The sequence below is a fragment of the Sinocyclocheilus rhinocerous genome, unplaced genomic scaffold (genome assembly GCF_001515625.1).
Source record: "Sinocyclocheilus rhinocerous isolate Xijiao unplaced genomic scaffold, SAMN03320098_v1.1 scaffold185, whole genome shotgun sequence".
In the NCBI taxonomy this organism is placed as follows: domain Eukaryota; kingdom Metazoa; phylum Chordata; class Actinopteri; order Cypriniformes; family Cyprinidae; genus Sinocyclocheilus; species Sinocyclocheilus rhinocerous.
The window spans coordinates 2,313,282-2,320,962 of NW_015662163.1; the positions used below are offsets into that span (position 1 = coordinate 2,313,282).

The following is a 7,681-nucleotide window of genomic DNA, read 5'->3' on the forward strand; positions in this document are numbered from 1 at the left end:
TTTTTTGCGCACAGAAGTTATTTTCGTAGCTTCATAAAACTACAGTTGAACCACTGATGTTGCATTGGCTATTTTGTCGATGTTCTTGGTACCTTTCTGGACCTTGATCGTGGTAGTACCCTTGCTGTCTATGGAGGGTCAGAAAGCTCCCGATTTTCATCAAAAATATCTTAACTTGTGTTCTGAAGACTAACGAAGGTCTAACGGGCTTGGAACGACATGAGGGTGAGTGATTAATGACAGAATTTTCATCTTTGGGTGAACTATCCATAACGGTGCTTTGAATAGGCCACATGCTGTGTGCTTTTCTGCCATAATTTTCCTCTCTAGATAATTGATGTCCTCTAAATGGTATTTTACAATTGTTCACATTTATTTCAGTTACTCATCTATTACGGGCATATGTAGGGGTTACATAACAGGATTATTTATGCCTGATGGATGCTTTAGATGGGGATTGATAAGGAAGTTTCTTCTGGTCGTGCCAAAAAAAAAAAAAACAGAAGGTGAAGGTGAGAGGTCAGATACTAATGAGACATTACTCTTCCTTCTCCCTCCTCTGAGAGCCACAGCTCCGTTTGATCCATTTTTAGGACTCTCCTCTCGCCCCAGATGAAATAAAATCGAACAAAATGACGGAAAATTGTTCTACGGTTTAATTGAGCTTTACATTAAGCAGATGTCATGGAGTAAAGAATGGTATAAACGTTTTTTTGCTAATCTCCGTTTTATTATGACAAACAGCCGAGTCACCACCGTGCCCCGGGTTCTTAAACTCTAGCTTGGGTAATCAATTCAGAAGACTTGGGCTGTTAGGAATATGTGCGTGATGCGATTAGCCTAATTTCAGAGGCATTTTGCTGTTGCTTATTGCTAGAGCAGTCATAACTGTTACTGATATGACTCTGCTGCTTTTATTGTCTGCAGACGTTAATGAAAGTTAAACACAAGTGCATATAATTTCATTCTGTAGGATCAATATCAGTTTTGTGGGGTACGACAGCTTTATAGATCTCTGTAATATATAGCATGCATACAGTATGTGGCCTCTGGCCTACATAAATGAAATGTTAGGTTGTGGACGAGAGATGGAGAGAATGTCATTGTGAGACTCTGGTCTGATGTCAAACATAAAGGCTAAGTTCTGTAGCAGCCTGAGGATACATGAGCTTCGGTTCATTTGGTGGAGTTCGTATTTCACTCCAGCGCTAGTTAATTATTCAGGCTAATGGTATTTTCTCAGAGCTCTGGCAGATAATTTGTTATGTATCCCTTACTACTCATTATTAAGTGTCCTACTCCGAGGGACATAGGTCTACATAGAAAGACAGCTGAGAAATAAGTAGCTTTTAGGACTGTGCCATCCTAACACTACAAAATAATAATAATAAAAATAAAGTGTATGTATGCATGTATGTATGTATGTGTATATATGTGTGTGTGTGTGTGTGTGTGTGTGTGTGTGTGTGTTTTTTAAGAAAATTATTTTTTAAAGTACAGTATCCTAAAAAGGGGATGTTTTATGATTCAGCTATTTATTATCAACTAGTTTGCTAAAAAAAATGTATTCATTTAGGAATGAAACAAATGATTGTCCATCCATAAACGGATTATTTTAGGAAATTAATTTAGGCATGCAGCAGATATTTATTTTATATGACATTTTAAGCAATTATATATAACAGTAATTATGTTCTCATATAAAAGTGTGTGTGTGTGTGTGTGTGATGACAGTGGTGCAAAAAATTGATGAAATTTGTTGAAAAGTTTGTTGAGTTTTTTGTTGAAAACTGTTGAAAGTTTGAATATCTAAACAGATGAAATGCATGGACATTTGCTTGCTTTAAAGGGGACTTCGGGTTCCCATTTTCCACAAGTTGGTATGATTTTTTAGGGTCTTTATGAAATGTCTGTAGCACACTTTGGTTAAAATTCCTCAGTGGTTGTGTAAAACAACACCCTTTTTACCTTGTCAAAAACAGCTCTGTTCACAGCGAGCCGTTTCGGTGCATGTCTCTTTAAATGCTAATGAGCTCTGCTTACCCCACGATTTGCAAATAATCGTAAATTTTTTTTTAAGTGTGACACTTCTTCATCTTCTGGAGGTGCAGCTGGATTACAAACAGTGGGTACTGATCCATCCTTGAGTTTTAACTTTTTAGCAAAACCTGCCTTGAATTGTCCCTTGTTCAGAAAGCAGTCTGGAGTGAAATGATTTGCGTAGACATAAACTAATTTAGGTGTATTCGGTGGCTCATTGCCATCAAAAACAAAACGAATGCACTGCGTCCTCAGTGGCTCTGATGTTGGGAGAAAATGAAGACTCTTATGTTCACTTTTACATCCAACTACAAAACATCTGCATTGCTTGCGAGACATTGTTGTCACTACAGTTCGTCAGTGTTAGTGGGCGGGCCTTAAGCAGTATGATGTCATATTACTCAGAAAATCAAAATAGTTTAAGTTTTTGGGGGATTTAAAAAAATGAATTGATGGATTTTTATCATAGGGTGGTTGTGTACACACACTGCTAAGACACATTTATATGCAAACACCATGTAAAAGTGCATTTTGCATCTGATGTCCCTTTTAATGCAAATTTTACTTTTACATTTGTGTTTAGCAGGCGCATTTATCCAAAGTGATTTACTAAAGAGGAGCAAAAACAGTTTGCCAAAGGTCCAGCAATATATGGTGTATCTGACAGAGCACACAAACCAATGCTCAATGATTAATGACTCAAACCTTAATTCTCCTAAAAAATTGACATATTGAATAGTAGACAAGAATGACTTGAGCCTTAAGTATTTACATGAAATTAAATTAAAACTCCACGAAACGCCACCATATTCAGTAATATGTCACAGCTCTTTTGTAAATTGTAAATTACTGTAGCATGGAACTGTAATGGAAGCATTGTGTTAAATATATTTTTGCCCGTTGAATATTATAAACAGGAATTGTCTATTACCATACATATGAAATACCATGAGAGAGCAACTAATTCTGTATGTGTGAATCTCAGGAAAGAGCCTTTATGTTCTTTTTGTTGTTTGCCTGGCATCTCTATTCCCTTCGTTTTCCTAAATTTGTGTTACATGCTTTAATCATCTGTGTAATGAAAAACAAATCGGTTTGGCACAGCTCAGGGCTCTACACTAACATTTGCTTGGGAGTGCTCGTGCCCTTAGGGGCTCAGTCGGATTTCTGTTTTTTTTTTGTGTTTTTTTTTTTTTTTTTTTGAGACTGCAATAATATCGTGTGACAATACAACATATGCACAAGTAAATGCTGAAAACTGAAGTAAGTACTACAGCAACAATTCAGAAACATAAGATTAATGTGGGATAGAGTACATACAGATACTTTCAAGAATTAACTTCTGAATTTACATTAACTTCCATTTTACAAGAAAATACAATTTCTGTCTTTCTACTTCAAGACGTTATTTATTTAATATTTATTTAATTATTTAAAATGTATTTAATTTTATTTATTAGCACTTCTAAACTTGTAAAAAAAAATTCTACATCATTTTTTCCTCTTTAACAAAACATTGTATATTGCGTAACAGGTCACTGGTTCATAAATAGCTATTAATCAAACTTTTTTTTTCAACATGTTTTAATGATTGGTCTGTTAAGTGTTATACATGTAATACTTTTTTAGAATTATATTATTGAACGGTCACATTATTATTGAAGTCTATATGGTGTAATTAAAGTCCAGCTAAAGTGTAGACAAAGAAAATAGTGGATATCCCTAAACCATTGCATTTGGGCACTTTGTTGACTTTGAAAAGCAGCCATTCGCAGTGTAATTAGAATGTAAGGTGTTTATATTCTGATAGCATTATATGTTAGCAAGTTTTGGTCAGATGTCACTGAATGCATTTTCACATTCGCACACAGCAATTTCCACACACAAATACTTGCGCTGTAGAGCCCTGCAGCATGTGCAATGCGCAGAGGTCTGTAGTGCCAGAGGCAGATCAGCGCCGTGTAAAAAATGATGACATTGGTGGCAACACTCCAGAGGTGTTTGCACTCATTTCCTGCTGTGGCCTGAAATATGAGGCCTTTACCTAATTTTTTGTTATTAAGAATTCCCTACCAGAGGCTAGAAAATATCCTCTTGGAGTCAAAACGATTGTTCATTAATTATACAGACGTGCATGGACTTCTTTGCCATCCAGCTGCATCACGCATAGAAAAACATTCACATAAAACACCTCCAAATTAAACCGTTAGAGTACTTTAGCAGTACTCGGTTCCTTCTGGCCAGAGCTATTGTGTGTAATTTACTGTCTTAATGACATAAATGTCTTACACGCTCTGTTTTGTAGAATTAGGCTTTAAAAATAAAGTGGAGAATGTCGTTCTTTTAAAGCTGTGATTACGTGTCATTACTCGGCAGTAATTTATCTTTGTAATTGGTGCAGACACAGAGGCCCACGCTGAGTGGCTCTGCTGTCGAGGTAGTAAGAGCTGGTCAGGAGACGTGGCATCCATTTCCAGGCCGGAGTTAAGTTGTCAACTTTTAGTTGGAACCGTGCCAATGAAAGTCAATAAAAGCGGCTCTAATCACAGGAGGAAAACACGGCCGCTCTGTAAAATAAGGCCATGAAATCAACTTGGCAACCATGTTAGATGTGTTATTAATGATGTTTGAGAACTTCAAAAAGTAATTAATTCTTGAACCTGTGTATGTATACGTGTATGTGTATATATATATATATATATATATAGGGGTGTAACGATACACGTATTCATATTGAACTGTTCGGTACGAGGCTTTAGGTTCGGTACGCATTACAAACCGAACTATACGATTCATTGGACTAGTCCTATTACATTTGGAAAATAAAACAGCTTAAAGTGGGGCTGCACGATTAATCGAATTTTAATCTCGATAACGATATCCACCTTTCTCGATTAATTAAAAACAATCGTCACGATATTGGCCGGCTCATTATTTATCCTGAAAACGTGTTTTTATCTTGCATTGCTAACAAGTCTTCACTAGCGTTCGTGCTTGTAGTTGCCAGATGTGAAGAAATTAAGTCCCCAAAACAGCTTTTCTCCTTTAAGGCTCCACTTTCTGCCCGGTGTTTTAGTTATTTGCAATCTGGCAACCCTGTGCGCGCTGACTGATGGCGGAACAAGCGCTGATGATAAGAAAACATGCATGTGCTGGAGTTTAGCGATCTCTCCACAGCGATTTCTGCTTACATAAAAGTGTCATACAGCCAATGTGTGCTTTTTCACAAGCCATTTGTGCTGCTTGTGTAACCAAATCTGCCATGATCAAAATTTCACCGAGTTTCAATAATGGATCTATTGTGTTTGAGGAATAAATGCGCTTTTGCTGCCTGTGGCAATACAATGGGGAAAAATGTACATACATTTGAATTATTTTAAGTTATATTAGGAGTTTCTAAAGTTTTTACCAGTTTTCATAATGTTAATCAGTTGAAAACGGCATGGCAATGTTATTATCAGTGTGTATTAACGATTTTTGAGCAAATTTACTGCGCAATCTGAGTGGCTTGTCTTATTTGCGAACAAATTGTCACTTAGAAAATCTAATGTGAGTACAGATTACAAAACACTAACCAAAACCATGAGTTTTGTATTATCATAGTTGTTTAAATGAAGTCGGTGTATATGTAGTCAGTGGAGGTTGGTTAAAGGACAAATGAAATGTTATTGCATTTACCCTTTTGATAGAATAATCGTTATTAATAATCGTGATTATAATTTTTATCAAAATAATCGTGATTATCAGTAGTGGTCGACCGATATTGGTTTTTTGACAGCCGATGCTGATATATTGGAAAGTAGGGTGGCCGATATAAAGCCGATATAATTTTATTTATTTTAATATTTAAGAAATTTGAAATCCTTTGAAAATGGATTAAAAAAATGTGTTAAATATACATTTTAGATGACAAAGTATTTTTCACAAATAAATTAATATTTAATAAAAATATCATTAAAATGGAAGTAAACACTGTAGCCAACAGGGCACTCAGTATTCTGGGAAGTTTGTGTGCATTGGGAATCATATTTTTCAAATAAAGCCAAGGTAACACTCATTTTACATACAGCACACAGTGGAAACGACATGAATATGGCAGTGGGCAAATGCATAAAGCGCAGCACAATTAAAAATCACGAGTTTGTCGATCGCGCATCTCCAGTGAAGCTGAACTCTCCTCCTTACCGCATTAAATTCACACAGACCAACCGTCACACAGAGCACACACAATCATGCAGGATACAAATGCACACTTCACAAGATCTCACAGCTGGATTTGACTAAGTTTGCAAGGTTTGTGAAATTAAATGTTCATTAGTCATTCAAAGATTCGTTTAAATGATATAAATGCGTATTTGCTGAATGCTGACGGCAAACAAAGTATTCTAATGTTTGCCTTTCTATTACTAATAATATAAAAGCAATCGTTATAATACTTTTTGTATACATTTTAATTCCTTTGTTTAACCGTTCTATCTGATTATTAGACAGACTTCTATCCGTATTAGACAAAACTGTTAACGACGACAGCGAACAAGAGGGAGAATGTGAGCACTGTGTGCTCAGGCGCTGCCGCTCTCTGCGCCGTCAAAATAAAAGTCCCGCCTCAAACGCATCGGCCAAACAGGAAAACTTATCGGCCGATGCCGATATTTGAAAAATACCAAGATATAGATACAGATATATCGGTCGACCACTAATTATCAGATTAACCATTATCATGCAGTCCTAGATTAAAGTGTGTGAAATATAATGTTCTCTGTGCCACTGCGCTCAACAAGGCAGCCCAAACGACGTAACAAGCAACGTGCTGTCTAGTGGACGGGCACGCTGGGCACGTACTGCGAAAGGCCCCGCGGTAATCTCCCCTTGCTGGGTTGCGTCGAAAGACGATGATCTTGTATCGACGATAGCCAGAAATATTGTCAAAAACATAAATTGTTGGCAATATTAAGATATTTGGCATTTTCAATTAATGTAGGCCTGTTACATTCTTATTTTTATTAGGCCTATTATTATTATTATTATGATTATGAAGTTACTTTTATTATTAAATTAAAATTACAATTAATTTGACCCGCAATAATTACCAAATAACTAACGTGCTGTGAGGATAACAAAAGATTAGGCTATTTACTCCACAATTAAAATGTTTTTATAAAAGGTATTTTAAAACAGGTCTATTATACAATGAATTATAGGCATACAATTAAAATATTAACACTGCAGTCATCAATAAAAATCAATGAAATAAAAAGCTTTTATTTCAAGCACCGACTTTCAAAAACAACCTATTTAACACGAAATATGTTTCTTCTCATTTTTTTCACTATGTAATATTAGAAATATTAAGGGAATAAATGAAAATAGTTAGCTAGCTATATACCGTTATCAGCATATCTTGAAGAAGATTAGTCTCGTCGTCTCTGAGAGAATATGTGGCATCAGATGCCGAAAGCTCCGTCATTACTCCGTCACTCCGTTTTTACTTTCACTTTCTGCATAGTGAATTGATTGAGATTAAGACGTTCACCGGCATAACCCTTGCGCAAAGTTTGCACGTTGCTTGTGTGTGAGATATCCATCGCCTTCATGGTTTAAAACAGAAATATTTCCAACATTGCGACGTAACCAATATACC

General features: G+C 36.0%; 1 protein-coding gene across 3 annotated transcripts in view; it reads left to right on the top strand.

The window, feature by feature from the left end:
- man1a1 (mannosidase, alpha, class 1A, member 1) overlaps nucleotides 1–7,681 on the top strand; it is a 144,157-nt gene that overhangs the window by 113,131 nt on the left and 23,345 nt on the right. The window lies entirely within an intron of this gene.